Below are 27,898 nucleotides of genomic sequence, written 5' to 3' on the forward strand. Positions count from 1 at the left end.
GGTTTCACCGTGTTAGCCAGGATGGTCTTGATCTCCTGACCTCATGATCCACCCGCCTCGGCCTCCCAAAGTGCTGGGATTACAGGCGTGAGCCACTGCGCCTGGCCGATTTAAAAATTTTAATCACCTAGGAATATGTCGATTATTTCCCCCTCAGTAGAGTGTCTTGGCCTGTGAACAGGGAAAAATAGTGCAGAATAAAATATTTTGGAGCAAGTAATTTATTGTTTGAGTTTATTTATATTCTGTGAACTTCTTATGTGACATCCAGTGCACTTCCCAAGCTTGAATAGTTATGCACTGAAAATCTCATATGCTACAGGAACTTGCCTATAGGCCGAGGCATTCCGCTCGATGATGCTTACCTTGGATGTATATTAATGCTTTCTCCACCAAAGTTAGAGCCCTGGTTTCTGAAATGTTTTAACATGTAATTCCTATTTAGAAAAATATATAGACATACAAATATAAATATCAACTCAAAGTAGACTATAATAAATACTATGTATGGAAAGGCAAAAAAATGTTATAAGATCCATCCAGATGTCCATGTAGCCAGCCAGAAAATATTTAAACATGTATAATGTGTCAGGTAGGCTGATAGGTGATGAAATACAGACATAAACTTAATGAAGGACTTTGAATCAATTTTTGAAAGTGTTAGAGAGGCACCGGAAACTTGTGAGTAAAGCGATAACTGAAGCAGAGGGTTCTTTTAGTTGTTTCCACTTTAGATCTAATTTTGACTCTAGATGAAGACTACGAAAGAAGAGTTAGATAGTTGTTTAAACACTTCACTGATTATTGCATGTCATTTTCATGCAGAAAAAAAAATTCTTTAAAATATGGCCAGATTTGGTTATCACATTTCCTAAAAATGTTATAACCACCTGGAGCTCACCTGGTGGCTATTTGGGCTTTTCTTTTTACTTCTCCCCCTTTAAACATTTTTTTCCTTTGTATCAGATTAATATTATATACTGTGTCTACGAGATTTAAATAAAATCCATTATCACTCCTTAGCTGTTTTCGTTTTCTTTTCTTTTTTTTTTTTTTGAGACGGAGCTTCGCACTGTTGCCCAGGCTGGAGTGCTGTGGCCTGATCTCGGCTCGCTGCAAGCTTTGCCTCCCGGGTTCATGCCATTCTCCTGCCTCAGCGCCCCCAGCAGCTGGGACTACAGGCGCCTGCTACCATGCCCGGGTAATTTTTTTGTATTTTTAGTAGAGACGGGGTTTCACTGCGTTAGCCAGGATGGTCTTGATCTCCTGACCTCGTGATCTGTCCGCCTCGGCCTCCCAAAGTGCTGGGATTATAGGTGTGAGCCACCGCACCCGGCCAGAGAGCTATTTTTATACCTTTTTTCATGGCATCCTTTTTTGAAAGAAAATATGACTAGGAGCTTGTCCTCTGTACATTCAGATGTGTATAAAACAATAAAAGGAAAGAAACATTTTTAGAAAAATATAACTTCATGATTTATTTGTGTTTCCCAAGTGTCTACTGATTGTAAAAGTGGTATAACAGGCTGGGCGCAATGGCTTATGCCTGTAATCCCAGCACTTTGGGATGCCGACGTGGGTGGATCACCTTAAGTCAGGAGTTCGAGGCCAGCCTGGTCAAAATGGCAAAATCCTGTCTTTACTAAAAACACAAAAAATTAGCCAGGCATGGTGGCAGGCGCCTGTAGTCCCAGCTACTTGGGAGGCTAAGGCAGGAGAATCTCTTGAACCTGGGAGGTGGAGGTTGCAGTGAGTCGAGATCATGCCATTGCACTCCAGCCTGGGAGACAGAGCAAGACACTGTCTCAAAATAAATAAATAAATAAATAAATAATAATAATAAAATAAATAAAAAATTGATATACATTGTTCAGATTCAAATTTTTCTACTTTTTTTCATTTTTTTTGGATCTTTAATCTTAGGTCTCTGACCTTTTGTAGTAGCGTTATTTTATCCTCTTTTCCTTTATCCACCTTATTGGGTGTCCCAAATCCCTTTTACCTGGTATGTTTTTGTCCATTCCTCAATCTTCTTTTTCTTTTTCCGAAACCTTATTTAACCCTTTCTTTACTTTATGAAATGATGTATTTAGGAGAGTATATTAGTTAAACTGTGACAAAAGAAAATTGACAGAAAAAAGTAATATCAATTAATTAAATTTTGGACTGTAAAGGATTTGGCCTTTTTTTTTTTTTTTTTCATAGTTGATGTAAACCATTCCTGAATCTTGATATATATTTGTCAATGCATATATGTCATCATATATCATAAACCAGTTGGATCTTTACCTGGAAGCTGACAAAGATTTTGAGCTTGGTGAGGTAGCACTCTCTACCACCCAACTATTTTACTACTGAGAGTGTCACTGTTGTGCAGTACTGTTTGTTCTTTTTTTAAAAAAATGAAATATTTTATAAAATCTAGTTAAATGAGAAATAAAAATGATTTTTTTAAATTCTTATGTATTTTTTTACTAAATTGAGATGGAATTTCACTCTGTCACCCAGGCTGGAGTGTAGTGGTATGATCTCAGATCACTACAACCTCCGCTGCCAGGGTTCAAGCAATTATCATGCTTCAGACTTCCAAATAGTTGGGACTTTAGGCGCACACCACCATACCAGCTAATTTTTTTGTATCTTTAGAAGAGACAGGATTTCACCATGTTGGCCAGGCTGGTCTCAAATTCCTGACCTCAGGTGATCCACCTGCCTCGGCCTCCCAAAGTGCTAGGATGACAGGCGTGAGCCACCGTGCCCAGCCAATTTTATAAGTAAAAACATGAAGTTAATAGAAATTAGTATTAAGATAGGAATCTCTAGAGTGCAACTTACCTGTAAGTGATTTTTGCTTATTATACTTTACTTATTATACTTTAAGTTCTAGGGTACATGTGCACAACGTGCAGGTTTGTTACATATGTATACATGTGCCATGTTGGTGTGCTGCACCCATTAACTCGTCATTTACATTAGTGTGGCGATTCCTCAAGGATCTAGAACTAGAAATACCATTTGACCCAGCCACCTGCAAGTGATTTTAAAGTACTCCTCCTCTTGCTTCTACCAGCAAGGGAATGTCCACTGTGCTTTACTTCTGTGCCTATAACATTCTGTTGTGCTTCTCACATGCTGTTTTTCAGTATTAGCGTTTATGGTACAAAATGCTGATTATGTGGTAATTTATTTTACTCTTATGCTTATATGACCTCATACCATTATATACAAATCTAATTACAGTAAAATTCTTCAGGTTCTTGATACTCTCTCAATGCTAATAAAGTTTTCCACCATGAATATAACCATGAAATGCATGCAAATGTATCAATAATTCTCAAAATAGTTTTAACTTATAATGGATTAGAGTAGGCATAGAAGATGTAAATTTTTTCTAGTTTTCATTAGTCTATGCAGGTAAATGTAATCATCTTATAGCTGCTTCAGTGCATGGCAAATAATGGCAATCAATAAATGCTTGTCTTGAATTTGATGAAATACTATAATAGACAAGAAAACTTTTAGGTTAGGTAAATATAATAATAGAAACATGCTTAAGCTATTGGTTTGTATTATTGATAATGAAATATAGAGAAGTAATATATTCTCATCATTGTATTTGGAGAAAAAACTAGGATAGCGAATAATTATAACATTAGCAAAGTGGTAATAAATAACTTAGTGGTTACAAAGAAAATTTTGGAGCATGTTGCCTTCATTTACATCATGACCTACTTGAAGCATTGACTTTAAAATTTTTTTGAATAATTATTGACTGGCAGGAAAGGTGCAAAAATGGTACATTTTGTATGTACCCCTTATCCAGCTTCCCCTAATGTTAACAACTGACACAGCCATTGTAAAATTTATTTGTACAATCATATAATTAACACTGGTACTATAATATTAAGTAATATGGACATTATTGGAGTTTTACTAGTTTTTCAACAAATCTTCTTCTTCTGTTCCAGGACCCAAACTAGTATGTCGAATTGCATTTAAATGCTCGGTTTCCTTAGTTTCTGCTAATCTGTGACCATTGCTAAATCTTTCTTTATCTTTCATTATCTTGAAACATTTTATGAGTACCATTTAGTTGTTTTGTGGAATGCCTCTCACTTTGGTTTATGTAATATTTATGAATGATTAGACTAAGATTCTGAATTTTGGGCATAAAGACTACAGAAACTATGTTGTGTCCTTTTCAGTACATCATATCAGGGTACATGATAATGATATATATTTTGTCTATGAGAAAGTAGCATGTACTAGGTTTTTCCACCATAAATTTAGTATTTTTCCCTTTGTAACTAATAAATATACTGGAGGAGATACTGTGAGATTATGCAAATATCCTGCTTCACCCAGTAATTTTGGTATCCCTTGCTGAATCTTGCCTGCAATAATTACTACTGTAGTGTTTCCTGAATGGCAATTTTGTATTTTTCTGATTATGTCTATATTTATTATATAATAAGATTTTTGTTACTTAAAATAGTATTTGCTATCAATATTATGCAGAAACAAAAATATACTATTTCATATTTTTGTTCCTACTTATTTTATAAAACTTTTCTTTCATTCTTTCTAAAGACTCTAGCTAGGTTGGACTAGAGTTTTTTTTCTCCAAAACATGTTTTTAGCTAAACCATGTTGGTGAAAGCAGTTATATTCGCCCAAACCCTGTACATAGCAAACCCTGCTCAAACCATATACAATTTGTTGATAAAATGTAGGAGAGATTATATGTGTGTATAGGTGTGTATGTGTATACATATATGTATAAAAAATATATAATACATTATTAAGACATCATACATATATCTAATATATGTTTTATGATATAGATATAAACATATATATATACACACACACACACACAAAATTTTAAATGCTGGTAATAAACATGGACAGTATATTTTGACACTGGACTTCACTTCAGATTTTAAGCTAGCACAGCTCCACTAATGAACAAATACTTCGTAATTGCTTTGAGTGAGTCAGTATGGTCTGTTAGGTTATTGATCTGTTAATTTAAAAAATCTTGAAATAAGATGTACCATGATGGCTTAATGGATTTGACTTTAGAGCTCCCTTATGGAAGTTTACCACGGCTTTGGAAGGAAATTTGTAAAACAGGAAAAAGAAAGTAGTAAAATAAGTTGTAGTTCTAGAATGTGAGATAGAATGACTTCAAATAATATTTTTTCCTGCATTATAATTGTGGATGCTGTCGTTGAAAGCTTATTTATACTAAATAAACCATAAAAAGCTTGGAAGGTTAAATAAAAATTATGTCACTAGATTTTTTCCAAATATACACTTTAAAATTTTCCATAGTAAATTCCAAGTATTTCTCTGATTTATGAGTGCTTTGGAGTTGGGAAGAATATATTTTAGATATGTTAGCTTTATGCTTGTGCAGCTCTTCCTAAACTATGACCCTTAAAACTATGCATTATATGTTAAAGAATAATTAAAAAAATACTTCTATAAACATTAACAGCAAATATGGCTTTGATTATCTTATAGGAAATCTTTTGCGCTTGTGTTAGCTTTCTGTAAATCTATCTGATGACATATTAATGAAAATTACATTTTCATGTTTTGTGACTTCTGCAGTTATTGTTCAGCTTTATCACGACTCACCAAGAATTTTTTCCCCGCTATTTAAAATCACTAATGGATTCGCAGCTAACCTATGGCTTTAGTCTCTGGCAGTTGCCTTCAGTATCGCTTGTGTATGCATTGAGCTGATAAGTACTGTGGTTCATTTTACTCTTGAGCAAACCAAGTTTAAGAAAAAAAAAAGAAGCAGGAGAGAAAAACAGATGAATAATTACCTTAGCCTGGGATAAAGGTGGTGAAAAATCACTTGATTGCTTTCTAATCTTTGGCAAGATATATTAAAATAAGGCTTGGGAGGGGAGGACCTGGCAACAGAAGGTAGAGGAGACAACAAGGGGTACAAAGTAGCATTCTCGTGCTCTTTATTATGACTTCCTTGGATTTCTCCAACTGTATTTTATTCTGTATTATCAGTTTGATAAAATTATAATTAAAATGTACATCTTGGTTTAATTATAGATCTTTTCCCACATCAGTGGCTATTCCTCAATATTCCCAGTGTCATCGTTTCACATTACATTTTAATTTGTAAGTTCATCAGGAAGAACAGTGTACCCTAGCATATAAAGGATTACTTGTCATGACTCAGTAGGCTAACAAAGCTTTTGTTGAAAAGGGAAGTCTAATGAAAAGAAAGATTCTACTTCTCCTAGTCCAATTATTAGCTCAGATATTTCATGCAAGAGAGAAATTGGAAATTTTCCTCACTGCACTGTATAATATGCTTACTTTAAAACCTTGGTAAAAAAGAAATATACAAATGCACATCTCCTATAATGGGGAAAATCATTTGAGAATACAAAATATGCACAGAATCAAAAACAAACAGCTTTACTTTTCTAAATAAACTTTAAGAATTACTGTTGTGTGGGAGAAAAGTTTCAGCATTAGTCTTTTTTTTTAATTTTCAAGGAATGAAAATCACCGATAATCTTGGAAGAATTTAAACAAGATAATTAAGCATACATATAAAGGCATAATAATAAATTCCATGATAATTTGGTTACTTTCATATATTTAGATTATATGACTTCATAATTTGGGCTTATCTATCCAGATATCTTAAAATACAAAATAAGTCAGTCAGCATGTATTTATAAAGTACTGGAAGAATAGCAGTAGACAAATTCCAAGGAAGCAGATGTATCCAATCACAAAACAGTAAGATGAACTTTCATTTTGTGGGTTTCCTGAGTATTCAAAATACCATGCTGATTTCAAATTTCGATAACTTGTTATACACTGGAGTTTTATTATAATAACTCTGAGGACTTGAGAGAATGTTATAATTAAGGAGGTCCCACATCAACCTTTTGTTTCCTTCTTTTGTCTTCCACATAAATAACTCAGAGCTATCTATTCTCATTGCAATAATTTTTCCCCAGGAACAGCATGGTTAAGTCAAAGGATTACTGGGCAGGGAGTTCAAAGCTGAGGGAGTCCAGTTTTATGTTTCTTAATTTATCACAACCTAGGGTTTCCTCATCTGTTAAATGTTTAGAAAATATTCTTTCCTCAGTTAATCAGTTGGTAACATACCTCAATTAGTCTATGATTCTCAATAATCATTTAAAGATGCAAATGTGTTCCTCCAATCGACAAACTGTCAATCAATGAACAATCATAGCAATAGACATTGTGATTAGTAACTTTAAGGGGTTAGGAATTCTTAGAAAATCTTAATCTCATCGGCATTTTAAATTATAATTTAAATTAGGACTTAAAGGTACCTGTAAGACAGTATATCTTATGACATCCAGGGAGTGTTTACTGAGATACCATGTTCATGCATACATATACAAACTGTGTTGAGATGACCGTAGGATATTATGAAAATTTCTGGAAAAAGAAACCAAGCAAACACTGGGAGTCAAAGAATACTTCCGGAGAAAGGTATCAAAATTGAGTCCAAAGGCCAGGTGCGGTGGCTCACGTCTGTAATCCCAGCACTTTGGGAGGCTGAGATGGCAGATCATAAGGTCAGGAGATCGAGACCATCCTGGTTAACACGATGAATCCCCACCTCTAGTAAAAATACATAAAATTAGTCGGGCATGGTGGTGGGCGCCTGTAGTCCCAGCTACTTGGGAGGCTGAGGCAGGAGAATGGTGTGAACTCGGGAGGCAGAGCTTGCAGTGACTGAGATTGTGCTGCCTCACTCCAGCCTGGGCAACAGAGCGAGACTCTGTCTAAAAAAAAAAAAAAAAAAACAGAGAGTCTGGACAAAAAATGTTAGTCAAAAGATAATAGAGGGAAGATGGGTCTTAGCAAATTGGATTGTGTAAAAACCTACTGGATAGAGAGAGAATAGTCTTTTCGAGAAATTTGTAAAGGTCATTAAGGCTAAACTCCAAAAGTTTCAGCATAATTCAGGGAAAGGAAACACTTGTTGAGCACCTACTGTATTTCAGTGTGCTTGGTGCTTCAGACTTCCTGTGTCACATGCCTTCGCATGTCTCCAAATAACCACATCTGATACTTCAATTAGGCAACTGTATATTATTGGTCAATAAGATCTTACTGATTTAATTAAATTTGACTAGATTTTCTTCTTCCAATGTCACCGTTGTCTTTCTTTTTTTCCCATTACATAGCGTTTAACTTGAGCATTTTTGTGTATTTTTATCGAATGTTTACAAAATCATATATACTATTAAATTATTTTAAATTACTTAAGTTTATTTTTAGAACAGAGTTAGATGTACAAAATATTGAGTTTATAGCAAGGAATTCCCTCTTTCCACTGTCAGTTAAACCCATTATTGACATCTTTACTTTGATATATTTGTTACACCTGATGAACCACTGTTGCTGCATTATTATTAACTGAATTCCATAGCTTACATCTGGGCTCATTGTTGTTCTTGTACATTCTATGGGTTTTGACTAATACCTAATGTCCACCATGAAAGCATCACACAGAATAGTTTTACTGCCCTGAAAACCCCCTGTGCTGCTCCTATTTGTTCCTCCGTCTCCACCCTCCCTGCCAACTCCTGGCCATCACTGATCTTTATGTTGTATAGCTTTGCTTATTACAGAAAGTCATACACTTGGAATATACAGTGCACAGATTTTCTAGACTGACCTCTTTCACTCAGTCATTTGTTATTCAGGTTCCTCCATGCTTTGTCTTGGCTTGATAGTGGATATCATTTTATCAATGAATACTATTCTACTACGTGGATATATCAGAGTTTGTTTATAAACTACTCTTTTCATGGATATTTTAGTTGCTGCTTCCAGTTTGTGAGAATTATGAATAAAGCTGCTCTAAATATTAATGCACAGGTTCTTGTCAGGACTTAAATTTTCTAATCATTCTGATAAATACCTAGGTGTGTTATGGTTAAATCATATCATTTAGCTTTGCAAGAAACCACCAAACTATCTTCCAAAGTGCCTGTGCCATTTTTGCATTATTATACCAGCAATTAATAAGAGTCCTTGTTATTCCGTGTTTGCTAACATTTGGTGGTAACTCTGTTACCAATGATATATGATCAGCATCTTTTCATATGCATATTTGTTATCTATATATCTTCTTTGACGAGATGTCTATTCAGATGCTTTGCCCATTTGAAAATTGGGTATTTTTTTAATTGCCTTTATTTTTAAATTTTCAACTTTTATTTTAAATACAGGGGTACGTATGCAGATTTGTTACATGGGTATATTGCACTCAGGTAGTAAGCACAGTACCCAGTGGTAGTTTTTCAAATCATGCTCCCCTCCCTCACTACCGCTCTTGGAATCTGCAGTGTCTATTGTTCTCACGTTTATGTTGATGTGTGTTCAATGTTTAGCTCCCACTTATAAGTGAGAATACGCAATATTTGGCTTTCTTGTTCTGTGTTAACTCAGGATTATGGTCTCCAGCTCCATCCATACTGCTCCAAAGAACGTGATTTCCTGCCTTTTTATGGCTGCATATTATTCCATGGTGTATATGTACCTCTTTTAAAAAAGAAATCCAATCCACTGATGGACACCTAGGCTGATTCCATGTTGTCTTCGCTATGATGAATGACACAATGATGAACATATGAGCGTATGTGTCTTTTTGGCATAATGACCTATTTTCCTTTGGGTATATACCCAGTAATGGAATTGCTGGGTTGAATGGTAGCTCTATTTTAAGTTTTTTGAGAAACCTCCAAACTGCTTTCCCCACATGGCTGAACTAATTTACATACTAATTTACACAGCTGGTAAGACTGTGGAGAAAAGGGAACACTTAAACCTTGTTGGTAGGAATATAAGTTGGTGTTCCCTTTTCTCCACAGCCTTACCAGCTGTTGTTTATTGACTTTTTAATAATAGCCATTCTGACTAGTGTAAATTGGTATCTCACTGTGGTTTTGATTTGCATTTCTCTGATGATTAATGATGTTGAGCAGTTTTTATATATGTTTCTTGGCTGCCTGTTTGTCTTTTGTGAAGCGTCTGTTCACATATTTTGTCCATTTTTTAAATAAAGTTATTTGGTTTTTGCTTGTTGCATTTGTTTAAGTTTCTTATACATTCTGGATATTAGACCTTTGTTGGATGCATAGGCTGTGAATATTTCCTCCCATTCTTTATGTTGTCTGTTTATTCTGTTGATAGTTTCTTTCGCTGTGCAGAAGCTGTTCAGTTTATCGCGTGCCACTTATCAGTTTTTGTTTTTGTTGTAATTGCTTTCAGAAGTTAGCCAAATTTTTTTTGTCAAGGCCAATGTCTGGAAGTGTATTTTCTAGGTTTTCTTCTAGGATTTTTATAATTTGAGGTCTTACATTTAAATCATTAATACATTTCATGTTAATTTTTGTATATGGTGAAAGGTAAGACCCTAATTTCATTCTTTTCCATGTGGCTAGCAGTATCATTTATTGAATAGGGAGTCCTTTCCCCATTTTTTTTTTTTTTTTTTTTTTGTCAGTCTTATCAAAGATCACATGGCTGTAGGTGTGAGGCTTTGAGTTTTCTATTCTGTTTCACTGGTCTGTGTCTCTGTTTTTGTACCAGTATCATGCTATTTTGGTTTCTATAGCCTTATAGTTTGAAGTTGGGTAGTGTGATGCCCTGGCTTTGTTCTTTTTACTTAGGATTGCTTTCACTATTGGGGTTCTTTATGGTTCCATATAAATTTTAGAATTTTTTTTCTAATTTTGTGAAGAATGACATTGGTAGTTTTGTAGGAATAACTCTGTACTCCCATACTTTGTGCCATAGCCTGGAGGCACCAGAACATAGCCTAGGTCAGGTTCCAGCTGTGTTTGGGGATCTGATGTAATTCTGGGTCACCAGGAGTGTATGAACGTAGAGCACTCAGGCTGGGCTGCTAAGGCTACACTGTGTACCTGTTCCGGCAGAATGGCTATGTGTGGGCCCTAGGAGGGGGCAGACAGGGAGCATGGGAGGGGCAGACAGACAGCAGGGCTTACAAAACAGACATGCCCTAGTCATGGGGAAGCCAGTCTTGCCCTCTCCTGACTCAGAGGTCAGCTGAGAACAATGCCTCCGGGAATCGGGGAGTTCCAGGGGATGGGCGTCTATGGCTACTTTTTGCTGGAGCTGCCCAGCAGACAAACATTTCTGCGCTACACACCACCTGAAGGCCTGTCTCTGCCTTTTCCCCAGGGAGATCCCCCTGCCAGATCACATATTCATGGAGGACACAGCTTACCCTGTAGCTAGGATCCTAGAGGTCCACAGAGAGAGTGAGTAATCCCTTAGTTCCCGCACTGACCCCTCTCCCAGGAGCCATTCAGGGCTGGGAACTAGCCCTAGCATTCCCTTATGCTGTGCAGGGTTCCTAACTTCCTTCCTCTTCAGCCTTGCCTTCAATGTCACCTCTCCATCCACCTCAGCTTTTTGTTTCCAAACATCTGCCCATATTATGGTGGTTTAGTCAATAACTGGATCTCTCTCAATGGGAGTGGCACTTGCTAGCTGCGTCTCTTCAGCCATCTTGTCTCCCCTCTCTATCACTGCCTTTCTTGAGGAATCACAGCTAGTGCTAGTCCTATTCTTGGAATATCCTCTTTGTGCAAGCTTTTCTAGCATTTTCTTTCTGCTATTCAGATGGCATTATAGACAATGTCTCATGTATAAACCCATTTGGGGTAACTGTGTTGAAGAGTATGATGTTTTCACCTGATGGTACTCTAATTCTCTTTACAGAAATTTACAATTTATGCATTTTACTGATTATAATGCATTTTACAAAAGAAACATTAAAACCTTCTTTAATATTAGTATACAATATCAACATGTTTCCAGAGTTACTTATTTATTTAACTTTGTAGTTTTTGTTGTTGAGATAGAGTCTCACTCTGTTGCCCACACTACAGTGCAGTGATGTGATCATGGCTCACTGAAAACTTGATCTCCTGGCTCAAGCAACTCTCCCACCTCCGGCTCTTGAGTAGCTGGGACAACAGGCATGTGCCACGATAACTGGCTAAATTTTGTGTTTTCTTCTGTAAAGGCAGGGTTTTTTCATGTTGTCCAGGCTGGTCTCAAACTCCTGGGCTCAAGTGATCCACCTACCTCGGCCTCCCAAATTGCTGGGATTACAAGCCTTAGCCACCACAACTAGCTGGAATTATATATGTGTCTTAAATAGTTGAATTTATTTTTGACAGATAAACATTTAGGGGTGTGTGTGTGTGTGTGTGTGTGTGTGTGTGTGCGCATGCATGTTTGTGCTATTTTTATTTGTGTTGGGGATGCTTCAGAGGAAAGTGGTACCAGATATTTGTGAAAGATTTTTCTTCTCCAAAGTAAGTATCCTGAACTTAGAATGATTTTTAAAATGTATTTTGATCACTTCATTTTATTGAGGAACATCTGAGGACCAGAGGTAGGAGTGTTTCTAATTTTTTACTTTCCAGTGTTCTTACTATAGTACATGTTAGCCATAACAACTAGCATATCTGTTTCAAAATGTGAAGTTGTACATGGCAAGCTATGTGTTTATAAAACAACTCTTCAGTGGTACCCAGACTGTCTTCACATGGATGTTCAATTTAAAAGGTATTTTTAGTGAATGACTAGAAAATTGATCCCCTGAATTTATGCCTTTCAACCCAGAGGATAGGAGAAAGTATGTACTGACTGGAAAATGTGTGTGTAAAATTAGCTGGCTATTATCTAGTTAACGAATGGACTTTGCTGTCTGGTGTGCTATGAAGTGGAAGTGAGCATTTGTTGGAAAGAGAATATAAATAGTGCTTTATGAGACTATATTGATCTTCCTTTTGTTTTCAATTTAAGGTTTTGAAAAAAAGTAATTTTAAAGAAAAGGAAAAGTTTAGTAAAAGTCACCATCTTCATTTTAACATGTAATGGCTGATTAGGTTGTTAAACTAGCATGTTCTTTTTTTTCTTGTTAGCTAGAAGGGAGTAGACCGTATTTTGGATTCAACACATGCAAAAAGAGCAACAAATAATCAATTACACTATGAATCATTTGTTTATTTTTTCATACATCCATTCAACAGATGTTTTCTGTGTCTGTTGTGTGCCAGGCATTATGCTAGATGCTAGATGAGAAAAATCAAAAAGTAAAGTTTATTAGGGCTGGGAGCTCATAAGTATAATGGAAGACATAGACCAGTAAAGCAACAATTGCAGGAAAGGGTTATGGCACACGAGTTCAAGAGATATAAGAGGAATTAGGAACATACAACTAAGACTAGGATAAAGATGGAAAGGGGGATGGTATGAACTTAGTACTGAAAGAATTAGCCTCAGTAGAGTTTTAGATAGGAGGATAAACAGGAAAAGGGTATTCCAAGAACAAGGAATAGAATCTAAACATTCAAAAATGAAACAGAGCATACATATTCAGTGGACAGCAAGTGGTTTAGTTTTCCTCCAGCAGAACATGGACATGGCTAAATGTGGGCATGTAAGACTGCTGAGCAAGGCAGGAGTCACTCACTTAATGAAATCTTTTACCAGAAAGTACTTATATTAACCTAGGTGATGAGAAGCTCTTTAAGAACTTTAGTGGGAGTGACATAAAAAGGATTTGCTTTTTTGTTTTGTTTGAGGCAGAGTCTTGCTCTGTCGCCCAGACTGGAGGCAGTGGCCCAATCTTGGCTCGCTGCAAGCTCCGCCTCCCTGGTTCACGCCATTCTCCTGCCTCAGCCTCCCAAGTAGTTGGGACTATGGGCGTCCGCCACCACGCCTGGCTATTTTTTTTTCTATTTTCAGTAGAGACGGGATTTCACTATGTTAGCCAGGATGGTCTCGATCTCCTGACCTCGTGATCCACACACCTCGGCCTCCCAAAGTGCTGGGATTACAGGCGTGAGCCACCGCAACCAGCCAAGAATTTGCTTTGTAGTAATCTCCCTATAATAGAATGAAAGGGAGATTGGATGAAGATAAAATTGAAGGTGGGGAGATTAATTAGGAATTCTAGCCTCTGAATGCTGCATGAATCTTTTATCTACTACTCTTCTCTCCAGAAGAAAGTTTAGCTGTAAAATCCTAGAAATACAGAGGTGAATTAATTATTTGATTGTAATTCTAGTTATTTTATTCTGTGATGGGGGAAATGAGGTCAAACAGGTTAAATAACTTGCCCAAAGCTGGAGAGATTCTGACTAAACCAGAATTTAGGACCCTGATCTCCTCCTTCTTAAAACACATAGATTAAAATTCACAAGGAACCAGCCCTTCAGCTTCAGAGAAATATTTTAACTCAAGTATTAATGGTGATATGTCTGTGTTAGCAGTACAATAAAGCAAGTGACCTTCATGGATAAAATTCTCTGTGGTTAAAATTAAAAAGACACAGGAAAATGGGATTCGATTATTAATGCAATTAGTTGATGATCTTGTGAGGTGACAGATACATAAATGCCTGTTACAGACTGATGATAATGGAGCATTCGACTCTCCAAGCTGGTGCTCAAGTTTAGCTCTCAGAAATAATGAGGGACTTACTTCCTTCATCTTGCCTCCTTTTCAGGTACTAATGCTACATTTCGATAATGATGTACAACCCAGCATGTCAGTGCTGCCATTACTCCACATTAATTCCATTATTACTTTGTTTTCTGTTGCTGTAGCTTATGATTGTTTTGAAGATCAGGCATTTATGAGGTACCATCATGCATAAAACAGCAAAAGAATATAACGATTAACCCTCCTGGAGACTGCCAGGTTTACAATATGTTAACAAAACGGAGACAAAAGAAATATGTTAAGGCTATGACACACTGTAATGCTTAGCATTTACTTAGAATCTGTTTTAAAAAAACAACTCCCTCAAGGCTTCTATATGAATACCTACATCACAGTTAAAACTATAATGGATCCTTCAAACTAAAGAGCTCAATGCCTGATGAATAGAACTAGTAGCTCATATATAGAAAGAATGTTTTACAGGTACAGATATTTATTTAGGCTGGTGGCCTTAGCTGGCTGTTGAACTTGATAGTATTCACTATGAGATTAATCAGACAACTACAATTTCTAGTAAGGACAAGTGATTTCTTAAAGAACATAGGTTAATAAATGATGGAACCTTGTTCTTGAACCCTTGGACCCTGAACCCAAATCATCACCCTATCCACTGTGTTAAAAGGAATTTGCACTTTCACCAGTGCACTGTTGCTTAGATAGTAAAATACATCTTAAAATATGACTGTATGTAAATATGTATCAATATTCTCTTAGCCCCCAAAATTCTAAATTTAGGAAATTTGAATTTTAGATACAAAGTCCTCTAGGATGATAAAAATTAAAATCAAACTCAAAGTGTTTTAATGATCTTGAAGAGCCAAATAGCACCTGATGATTCAGCATTTCTAGCTATGGGGCACACTGTGACCTGGAACTCTTGATTCCGATATCCTTAGCATTGTCAGTATAACTCATTTTGAGCACTATGACTTGAACAAGGCAGGCCTTAGTGCAAAGGCAGAGTAGATGTCCACTTACCTGTGTGAGTCCAGCCTATTCTTCATGTTTGTAGAATGGGAGATTAGCCCTTCACTCTTCTGGAATAAAACATTGACATTGCCCGTACAGGCAATACAATATTATGGTGGAAAAATAATTTAAAGATGCAGAATAAAGAAAATCACCATTCAGAGATAACCACTAAGAACAGTGCTTATCTTTTTTTTTCCCCCAAGATTTCTGTGGGTAGACTATACCAAAAGGGCCTTGCACCTGTCTGTTCATAGTTTATAAAAGAATTGGATGTTGGAATGTTCCAGGCAGCCTGGTATCAGTCATGCTTCAGCAGCATAAATTGGCATTCATGACCAGGTGCCTTTTACAATGCTTTCTTTATTTGTAAAAATATGAATTTGCTAAACTCTCACTTGGAGATCATGGTACAACAAGGCTTAGACTGTTTCATTCTAATATAGCAGTGTATGTATCTTATAATAAGGGAATGGAGCAGAGGATGGAATACTCTTTATTCTTTATGTCTTATGTCATGAGATATTCTATAATACCTCTCTCAGAGAATTAAGGAAGATTACCTTTTGATCCTCCAAATGAGAAAGGAGAAGTTTTAATTGGATGTCATCACTGTCAATCATCATGTATATATTAGAGAGAAGCAGGAGACTTCAAGAGTGAAGCAGTTACCACATTGTATTCACATATTATAACTGTGTGAAAAAACATTCTTCTCCCTGGGCTTCCTAAGAGGATGGAGAACTCTGCCGAAAACCCCTTGTGAGGCATATATCCTTCTTTATTCTGAGTGTTTTACTCTGATTTATAAAAAGAAACTATTCATTTGGGGGGATGAGGAGGGAAAGGAGGTTTACATTAAAGGGAATTCTTGATTTTCTTGTGTTAATATAGTTTAACCCAATGAGATCTTTTTATACACTTGTCTCTTCATCTAAAACCATAAAATTCACTTAATATTTATATGACAGTAATTTATCTTTGAAAACATGGTTTACAAATTAAAGCACAATATTTCCTATGTGCTATGGGAATACTACAGTTTGTTTATTCTATGATAAGGCATTTAGCTTATTTCCTTTTTTAGAAAGAAGGAGACTAGCATAAATAGTACTGAAATGGATGATCAGAATACATCAATGTTTGTCAGCATATGTGAATATGTCCTTTTGAGAGATTCCTAGAAGTGAAATAACTGAGTAAAAGGGAGCAAATATTTTTTAAGACTTTGATGCATGCTTGTAAATTGCTTTTCAATTTATAGTGCCACCAGCAATGAATGAAAATGGCAATTTTATCACACCTGCTCATTACTATCAAAACAACGTGAAAGACTTGCTATATGAAAAAATATAATATTTACTTTATATAGACAGATATCCTCAGAGACAGATATATACTAAGCTATTCTCAGTAACTAAAGTGTTTGTGATAGACTCTCTTCAGGTCAATAGATTGCTTTAGAAGGCATTTGCAGAGCAGGAAAGAGAAGCTTGTGTCCACTGATGGACAACCCTTTGAAACCTAGGAATATCAAGAGAGCTTCCGTTATATGAGCCCATGAGAGATAAATGTTAAATGTAAAATGCAAAAACACTGAGGATAAAATTTACCCCTGTCACATATTTGTGTAAAGCTACACTCTAACTGGAAATTATCAGTTGTATTAGTTTACTAGAACTGCCATAGAAAAGTACCACACCCTGGGTATCTTAAACAACAGAAATATATGTTTTCATGACTTTGTAGGCTAAAAGTTCAAGACCAAGCTATCAGCAAGGTTAATTTCTTCTGAGAGTCTTTTCTCCTTGTCTTGTAGATGGCTGTCTTCTCTGTGTCTTCATGTGGTCTGTCTTCTGTGTATCTCTCACTGTGTTCTAACCTCCTCTTCTTTAAGGACACCAGTCACCTTGGATTAGGGCTCAAACTAATGGCATTATTTTAACTTAATTATCCTTTAAAATACCCTATCTCTAAATACACTTATATTCTGAGGTACTGGGGGTTAGGACTTCAACATAGGAATTTTATGGGACACAATTCAGCTAATAACACCAATATGTTGAAATTTCTAGTTTCTTCTTAAAATGTAATGCAAATAAACAATGATGCTTATCTGTTTATTCACTAATTATTATGGCATCATTACTGTCTTTTATGAGAGTAAAATATGTTGCACACTTATTGTTCTGAATTTATTTTGAAGTCATTCTGTTTACAACACATCTGGTTTAAGCAGATACAAAAACATTAGATTTAATAATAATTTTATTTGATTTCTTAAATTCAGTTTACACACTGTATAGAGCATCTTTCTTTGGAATACAGAATGTCTATTGAAACGTCACACATCAGTAGGGATGTATTCTCTTGAAATTGGGTCATATGTCAGTAGGGAAATTAAAATGAAATTAAAAGTTCCTCCAAGATAGGTTGAAAAAACTATTTTAAAGGCTTAACATTTAAATAAGGTGATGTGGAGTAACTCTGCTGCCTATCCTTATGATCTTCTGACAGCTTTGACAGGGAAACAATGATACAACTGAGAGAAAGCCTTCCATGATAAGCTCAACTTCTTATGCTTATAAACTTGTCATGTGTGACATGGTTGGTTCCATTACAGTAACAAGATGGATACATTGAATTTTGACCACAAATGACATAAAATAATTATATACTTCAGAATATGAATTAGGTTTGAAAATACGTTTTTTAAATGCAGCTTATATATACATAAACTTACTTATGAATGTGTTAACTATCAGATACCTTTAAAGAAATAGACAGTGATAAGAAATGATATAAAACATTGACTTTATGTGTATCTCTGGAAATTATATAGATATATTATGTAGTCAAATTTATTAGATACTAATAGTTAATAAAGGTGGGAAAAAGAACATAATCTTGAGCAATTTTACAACATTCAGATTGGGCATAAGGTGCATAAATTGTTGTGATGATCATTTAATTTGTTTTGGAGTAAAATAGTGATTCTGCTCTGGTGAAGTAATAATTATTGACTTCCATCTGCTTTTGTAAGAATGCCTCCTATTGTACTCAAAACACAGGAAAGATTTGTAGGTCTAATGATACTGCATTACTATGCATATTTGACCATTTCCAAGTAGGCTCTAAATATGGACCTCTCTTTTAAAGCACAATAACTGTAAAATAACAACAACGAAAACAAAAATCCCCTCACCTCCCACCCTTCCTCTTCTCATTTCATCAATATACTTCTTTAGCTCTAGAAATCCATCTGTAATTAATGAACTGTTTTATGGAATTATTTTCTTCTCCAGATTTTCGACCTGTGCAGTGAATATACTTGGAAGCAATCAACAAACAAACATGGCCCGTTTTTTATGTTGTCAGTGTCACTAAATCAATATTAAGACAACATTCATATTTTACAGGTTAAGTACTCTGAGTATTATGATAGGAGTGAGACATTTGAAAACAAGCACAATGAGAATAGTGGAAAATTTCACTTTAGATTACATTAAATGGTGACAATAATACTGTGTTCAAGGATTAGGTTTAGTTCAAGTCACTGAACATACTGCATCTTTATATAAGTAATACCAATACAAATGTATCTTAGTTTTGCTTATAGTAGTTCAGTTGTTATTTTGGTGTAAATTTAAAAAAAAGTAAGATTAAACCACCGTATTTTTCTTAAAAATGACTTTGGTTGTTACTTGGTAAATTGTGATGTAATATAAAATTTCTCTCACGCCGTAAGAATGGCAATCATTAAAAAGTCAGGAAACAACAGATGCTGGAAACTATATGGAGAAATAGGAATGCTTTTACACTTTTGGTGTGAGTGTAAATTCGTTCACCCACTGTGGAAGACAGTGTGGCGATTCCTCAAGGATCTAGAACTAGAAATACCATTTGACCCAGCGATCCCATTACTGGATATATACTCCAAGGATTATAAATTATTCTACTATAAAGTCACATGCACATGAATGTTTACTGCAGCACTGTTCACAATAGCAAAGACTTGGAACCAACCCAAATGCCCATCAGTGATAGACTGGATAAAGAAAATGTGGCACATATATACCATGGAATACTATGCAGCCATAAAAAGAATGAGTTCATGTCCTTTGCAGGGACATGGATAAAGCTGTAAACCATCATTCTCAGAAAACTAACACAGGAACAGAAAACCGGACACCGCATGTTCTCACTTGTAAGTGGGAGTTGAACAATGAGAACACATGGATACAGGGAGGTGAACATCACACACCGGGGCCTGTCAGTGGGTGGGGGGCTAGGGGAGGGATAACTTTAGGAGAAATATCTAATGTAGCTGACGGGTTGATGGGTGCAGCAAACCACCGTGGCACCTATATACCTATGTAACAAACCTGAAAGTTCTGTACATGTGTATAAAAGGGCTTCTGGTGGCCAGGCACAGTGGCTCACGCCTGTAATCCCAGCATTTTGGGAGGCCGAGGCGGGTGGATCAGGAGGTCAGGAGATTGAGACCATCCTGGCTAACACGGTGAAACTTTGTCTCTACTAAAAAATGCAAAAAATTAGCCGGGCTTGGTGGCGGGCACCTGTAGTCCCAGCTGCTCTGGAGGCTGAGGCAGGAGAATGGTGTGAACCTGGGAGGCGGAGCTTGCAGTGAGCGGAGATCGTGCCACTGCACTCCAGCCTGGGTGACAGAGCGAGACTCTGTCTCAAAAAAACAACAACAACAAAAAAGGGGGCTTCTGGTTAAAACGTAGTTTACAAAATATCTTGTCCACCCTGTAAGCTTGACACCACCAGTGTATAAAAGGGCTTCTGGCTAAAATGTAGTTTACAAAATATATTGTCCACCCTGTAAGCTTGACTTTTAGAACTTTTCTTATCAAGCTCATAGTTGTTTTATTTTTCTTCTTTTCTTTGTTGTTGTTATTTTGTTCATTTTTTCTTTTTGTCTTCTGAAGTCTTATTTCCTCCTAATATTAGCCTATATTAAAGTTAAATTAAACCAATCTTAAATAGTAAATATGCCTCCTCCTTTCCTTCTTTCTGTAACTTATTCCCATCCTAGGGTGTATGTGCCTATCGGAAAAATCAGAACAAGTAACCTTAATCCAGTTATAATGCCCAGGTTCTTCCTAATGGCTAGAGAGATGTGCATATTACAAACTGAAGTTTGTCTGTTTACTCTTAAAGCTCAACCCTGATTACGTTAGTACCATGTTTATCTGTGATAAATTCATCATAGCCTGGCAGTAATGCTGACTATTCAGAGGTTTAAGCAATCCCTTTACCTCATACTTTTATTTTCATGGCTATCAGACAATTGGATTCTTATGTGACCTGTGGAAAACTGTTTCCTTGTCATTTAAGGAGGTTTTCTGTTTCTCTAGTCATGCCAGACTACATTTAAGCATAGAACATAAAATTATAGCTATTAGGAAGAATTTAAAATGCCTCATTTCATCCCTGCCACAAAAAACTACTGCTATTTTTACTGTGATTTCTCCGATGCAAAATTCATGAATAAAGTTTATCATCCATACTTGTGTTTCTCAAATTATTTTGAACATAATAAGAGAAGAAATGAAACACAAGCTAAGGTTTTTACACTGATGGGTGGCAGAATAGAAATATCAGTTATAAAGATGACATAAGTATATTTAAAATATCAAAATTATTTAATATTTTACTTTTCAAATGTTAATAGTTTTAATAGCTAACATTTATTAGTCACCTACTATGTCCCAAAAACTGTTCTAAGCAATTTATTTGTAATGACTCATTTAGTCTTTACAACCGCTTCATTGTACATGAAAATTCAAGTCTCAGAGAAGGTATGTAAGTAGTCTACAGTGTGGGCCGATTAGCTATCCAAGGAACCAAGGTTCAAATAAAATCTAGGAGGTGTGAAAAAGACTAATTTTCACACTTCATCAAATAAAGAAGTTGGCCTAGGGGAGTTTACCTATGTATAAAACCACACACATAAATGTATTTTAAGAAACAACATCCTGTTGCTAAATATTATATGATCTAAGTGACGGTGTATGTCTGGATGCACTTGTATTTTGCGCTGTTTCGACGATAGCTTAGGGAGCATTCTAGAACACACAGTAACCTGATTTCCTTCTATCACCCAGTAGCTCTGTAGGCATCTTCATATAACAATAACAACCCCTTAAATCATAAGTCTGAATCCAGTTTACTTGATGATCCAGTTAAGTTTCTTCTAGAACTTAAATTCTTTGAGTTTGAAAATATTCAATATGGAAGAAAATTGCTTATACTTCTACATTTTATTGGTGTTATTTTTCATTCATGGTAAAAAATTTTACTCCAAAATAGTGGTAGAGATCATAAGAGAAATAGATTTTTTTCTGATCTTTTTCTTACGTCTGGAAATTTTAGGCAGATACAATGCCAGAACATATGAACAAAGTCAGTGTTTTCTTCCTTCTACATTTAATTGAAATTCTTATAATTCGATTTATCACATTTGCAATGTGAGTTCTCAGATTTAGATAATCTGTGCCTTTAGGTAGGTGAGTTTCTGAACATATTTAGAAATGTGGCACTGCATCTAATAGAATAATAAGCTAGAAATAATAGAAATTTGGTGCTTTAGCTCAGCAATTCTATTTTCTCTTTTGATGTTTAAAGTACTCAAGTTCATTAGAACATATTTAAATCTATTATCTGTGCCTTCATTCTAGATTCATTGCCTGAAAGTTTTTGAAACATTACTATAAAAGTATATCTCTGTTAACTTAAATGAGTGCTTCACTGCCACTTTTTGATGAACAAACATATTAATGCTTTTATTATAAAACCTATTTAACCTGTTTCATCTTTCTGATTTAAATCTAATAATTCATGTAGCATTTTTGAAAAGTGATGTTTGATTTTTTGCATAAAATTGATATCTGTATATATTCTTTCTATAATTTTTTTCCGGGAAAGTTTATTTTAAGACATAAAGGAACAGAAGTCCTTTGGGTTCAAATTGTGAAGTATTACAGAATATTTGCATTCTGTCTTTTTTGTCTTAATGAGCTTTAATTAAAAAAAAGATAAGACTTCTTTTTGAAATTAATGGGAAGATACACAATATGAGCAATGATTGAGTTTTAAAATTTGTTCTTATTTTAGTTTTATATGTTGGTATTTATCAATCTATGTATTTACTAAGTATATTAATAGAAATATTCCTTCTTTTATATTAGGTTTCTGTCCTGAGACCACAGCAGAATGTGCCTTGGACAAAGGTGAGTATATTTAAAATATATTTCAAAATTTCTCCATAAATGAAGTATAAAAATATTATAATAATTATATTGCTGTTGCATGCTTAGAAATACGGTATTATAGTTCATGTTTATATCATGGGACTTGCACTTTTTGTCTGGTAATATGTAATAGTAAGAAAACATCAGAATTAGAACTCTGGTTATCAAATGTATACCATTGCCTGGGTACAGAAAGCCTTAATCCATACAATCTATATTAAAAGAACTGTTAACGCTAATGCTCTTGCAAGTTAAATAATGGAACTATTCAAAGGTTGATGAAAGATGTTTAACATGTCTTTAATGACTCTGAAAATGAAATTATAGAAATAGGACATATGTAAGTTAAATTATCAGGCAAGAACTACCTAAAAGTATCTAGGTTTTGGGGGAACAAATAGAGAAATACATTTAGAATTAAAACCAATTTAAAAAGAGGAAGGAATTAGGAAAATAAACACAATAACAGCTCAGTAAACAGCATATAAACTTAGTACATGAAAAATAGGGGGGATAGTTCAAGGTTAATACACAACGCCTGTTATTTCAAACTGGAATGCTATCATGAAAAAAGATGTTATTAAAGATTATTGAAAAGATCATGAACTATAACTGAATTATAAGAGAGAGTTGAAAAGAAAATGTATAAGATGAATAAACGTTACATAGAGGAAAACCTATGAGTACTGAGTAAGGGAACTAAGATTCCTGAGGACAGCCGTGAAGGAGGATGACAACTGACAAAATAAATATCACATACAGGAGCTATTAATTACAGGGCTTCTCTAAAGAGAAATTAACAAGAGAAAAATTGCTTGAACTAACATATAAAGAATTTACGGGCTGGGCGCGGTGGCTCACACCTGTAATCCCAAGGTGGGTGGATCACGAGGTCAGGAGATCGAGATCATCTTGGCTAACACGGTGAAGCCCCATCTCTACTAAAAATAAAAAAAAAAAAATTAGCCCGGGGCAGAGGTGGGTGCCTGTAGTCCCAGCTACTCAGGAGGCAGAGGCAGGAGAATGGCGTGAACCCAGGAGGTGAAGCTTGCAGTGAGCTGAGATCATGCTACTGCACTCCAGCCTGGGTGACAGAGCGAGAGTCCATCTCAAAAATAAATAAACAAATAAAAGAATTTACATAAGCTTCAGGATTAGGTGGTGGGAGAAGGTTAGTTATCATTTTTGTAGATATATTTAAATATTGAATAAATTCACAATGTCTGACAATGGTTTCTCTAAAACTTCTCTAGATCAGCTATCCTATTCAAGGTTCTTCCAGCCCCACACATGACTTGATGAGTCACTGTTCTTTATTTTTCCCTGTATTAGAGTAATTTTACATTGAAATAAAAGTTGGGCATCATTGGTTTGAGGTTATCAGAAAAATGTAGGCATATGTACTATCATTAGTCATTGATGCCTGTTCTATTTCATGCAAACGTAATGCTTGGTGAAATACAGTTATATGTACATACTCATATTTTTAATTTGGCCCAAAATATACTGTATGTGTTCTGCAGTTACTCATATGAAAAAAGAAAGCATCCTATAAATGCATATGTTAATAATTTTCTGAGATAATAAAACTGAAAACTCTCCCAGATTTTTTTTGCCACTCTTTTTCATATAATTTTTTGGTCATTTTCCATCTCTGTAAAGAGACTAATGTGACTTTAGAATATCCAAAGAAAATAAGCCAGCTGACGTGCACTGCCAGACAGGGAATGAATGGCTCCAGGCACAAATCTCTGTTGTGTCGAGGCTTTGGCATGACATTTGGCTGGGACTAAATCAAACGTAGCACAATGCAAATAATCTCAGTTTCCCATGGATGTGCAGCTTCAACCTCGAGCCTGCTGTTAGTCATTATTACTCTTTTCTCCTGATATTCCAGAGAATGATATTTCTGGTAATGAACTGAAAACTAGAACATTTCCTAGGTGTTATTACACTGTGAGGCAGTTGTGGGGATCGTGACTTTAAAATTGGACCTTCCTGGGTTTGAAGTATGAGTCTGTCACTTACTATCTGTGCAATCCTGGAGAAGCTACCTAAGATATAAAATGAATTTATTAAGAATTATCACAGGGGTTGTGGAGGCATTAAAATGATATAATTAACCTAAAGCGTTTCTTATATCTGTTATGTAATAAACATTTAATAAATATGATTTTACTTTTTTCCATTTCTGTAATCAGTTGGATTTTGTTTTAAACTTCTTAATAATCATCTCAATCATCCTATTAATAGAAGAGGAATGATTCTAATATACATTTGTAAGTTTTGAGTTATGTAAGCACATGTGATAATATTTGTCTTTATCTTTTTAGGTGGGCACTCTTTTTGAAGTGGGGCAACGGTTTTTGCGAACTTCTTATTTTTCAAAATTTCATTTATTTTTTAAAGATTTATGTGTCATACATAAAGGGTCTTCATGTTGCACAAGCATATTTTGAATGCATTTGATTTAATTTTAGGATTTGTTAGTATGATCAAAGATGGAACACCACATTATAACATGTAGATAGATTAGAAAAAATTATACCTCCATAGCATGCCCACAATATTTTAGTTCAAATGTTTGTTTCAAATCTCATTAATAAATAATTGTGTGTCATATGGCATTAGGTGCTAAGGGTACAAAGAAGAAACAGATACATGATTTGCCTTCATAGAAGTTATAATCTTAGATGGGAAGAGACATGTAAATACATTATTTTTTAACACAATGTGATAATATGCTACAATGGAGAGGTGCTCATGGAATGGGAGTCCTGCAAATATAAAATAAATTTTAATCAATCTGGCTTCTTGGAGGGGTTAACACCTCATATATTTTAAAAAATGATGAGGAATTGGCTAGATATCAGTCATATATAGAGGCATGAGGGTGAGAGGTTGTCAAGAATGCATAATATTTAAATGTAATTGTGTCTATTTAAAAATATATAATTTTCAGTTCATTCTGTGACAGGACAAAAGGAATTAGAGTACTTAGGGGTTAATAAACTTTTTAATGCAAATTATCAAAAAAAAGAAGAAGGACAGTGAAATAAAGAATGTGTTGTCTGAAGTCAAACAATGATAGTAGCAGTAAGTGTACAGATTGGAAAGTGGGGAGCTGAACCCTCCTACTTTGTTCTTGAAGGTAGATGTAGATTATAGTTAGGTTATTTTTACAGAGCTAAGATTTATGAATGATGTGTTTATCATATTGTTATTTATAGCAAGATAATGTGAGACTAAATAATGAGGAAGCTTTTATAAATTTTGATAAAATGTGGGATATTTTACTGTTACTAAAATTATAATTTTGAAGATTTTTTAAAGAAGACTGTGTTCTTAAAAACAGGACAAATTATGAAATAATATTATAATACCATACCCCTTTAATACATATATATTATGTATGTAAAACAGATACATATGGATGGGTACTCAGCTATATATTTGATGTGCTTTTGTTTAGGGGACAGGGTTCCAGGAAAATACTTAGAAAAAGACTGAAAAGAAACACACCCATCATTATTAACAGTGATTATCTCTATGTCATGGGTATACATATGTGTGATTTCTATTTTTTCTTGAAACTTGGATGTGTTTTACATTTTGTATGATGAATCCATTGAATAACTTCTAACACAGCTCCCATAAAGACAGGATTTTGAAGAGGTAATTAAGGTTAAGTGAGGTCATAAAGGTGGAGTCCTAATTTGATAGAATTGGTGGCTGTATAAGAAGAGGAAGAGATCTCTCTCTCTTTCCCTCTCTGCATACACACAAAGGAGAGACCATGTGAACACACAGCAAGATAGCAACTACCAACAAGCCAAGAGAAGAGCTTCAGAATAAAATCTACCTTGTTGTCACCTTGGTATTGAACTTCTCAGCCTCCAGAAATGTGAGAAAGAATTTCATTTGTTTAAGCCACTTGGTCTGTGGTATCTTGTTATGGCAACCCAGCTGACTAAGACAAACGTTGACATCAAGAAATAGGGTGCTGCTATGAATAATACCTAAAAAATGTGGAAGTGTCTTCGCATCTTGATAATAAAGGCAAGAAGAGTTCTGAGGTGCATGAAAGAAATATATGCGGTTCTGATGAAGTCTTATATAGAAATGAGGATCATGTCAGTGTAAACTAGAAGAGAATCAGTCCTTCTTATAAGCAGCAAAGAACTTGGCTGAATTGTGTTCTAGTGTTTTATGGAACTTATGAGCAATAAAATTAGATGTTTAGCTGTGGAGGTTTCTAAGCAAAGTGTTGAAAGAGTGGCTTAGTCCCTCTTGATTGCTACAGTAAAATGTCAGAAGAGAGAGACGAATTGAAGAATAAACTGTTAAGCAAAAATAAAAGGAACCAAACCTAAAGATTTGGAAAAGTTTCAGTCTGTTTATATTGCAAAAAAGAGAAAGCATACTCCGAAGAGAACACCAAGAGTGTGGCTAGACTGTCACTTCAAGAAGAGCTTTTGGGATTATACCAGCTGAAATCCTGCCAGTTTCTACTGAAGGGACAAAGATGGGAAAAAGTGAAGAAAGGCTGTTGGACTTCTTGGACTTGACAGGACAATAGGGCTTTTTGGCTGCAAACATTCACTATTCTTCCAAGAGGGAAGTTATCAGGGCTACTGCCTCAGTTTCAACAGGTCACACAACCTCTGTTCAGAGCCTTGAGGGCAGGACTGTCCTGGAGTGATGTAAGGGTGGGGTTTCCTATAGCCTTGGGATTCAGACACTGGCCTACAGTTATGGAGGAGGTGCTGCCACACTTGATCTTGGACTTTCTGTCCTCCAGAATTAGAAAATAAATTTATATTTAAGTCATTCAGTCTTTGGTATTTTGTTAAGCCGGCCCAAGCAGACCAATATCCCAAAGCAATGAATATTGAAATATTATATTTTGCAAACATGAAAGATGAAAATAAAGAGGAAAGAAGTGGAGCATGGAATAATTCCCAGATTTTGATGTAGGCAATTGGGACTAATTCTGTTCCGTTTATATAGAAATACAGAGTGGGGGGAAGGGAAGCCAACTTGGTGAAATAATAACGAAT

At 35.3% G+C, this 27,898-nt stretch overlaps 1 protein-coding gene across 30 annotated transcripts in view; it reads left to right on the plus strand.

Annotated features, from left to right (window-relative positions):
• PTPRD (protein tyrosine phosphatase receptor type D) overlaps positions 1-27,898 on the plus strand; it is a 2,309,169-nt gene that overhangs the window by 814,504 nt on the left and 1,466,767 nt on the right. For all 30 annotated transcript variants that reach the window (XM_054519906.2, XM_054519907.2, XM_054519902.2 and 27 more), the window contains exon 5: positions 22,776-22,817. The gene's annotated coding sequence lies outside the window, so the exon portion shown is untranslated. The remainder of the gene's footprint in view (positions 1-22,775; positions 22,818-27,898) is intronic.

The sequence above is a fragment of the Pongo abelii genome, chromosome 13 (assembly GCF_028885655.2).
Source record: "Pongo abelii isolate AG06213 chromosome 13, NHGRI_mPonAbe1-v2.0_pri, whole genome shotgun sequence".
NCBI lineage: Eukaryota > Metazoa > Chordata > Mammalia > Primates > Hominidae > Pongo > Pongo abelii.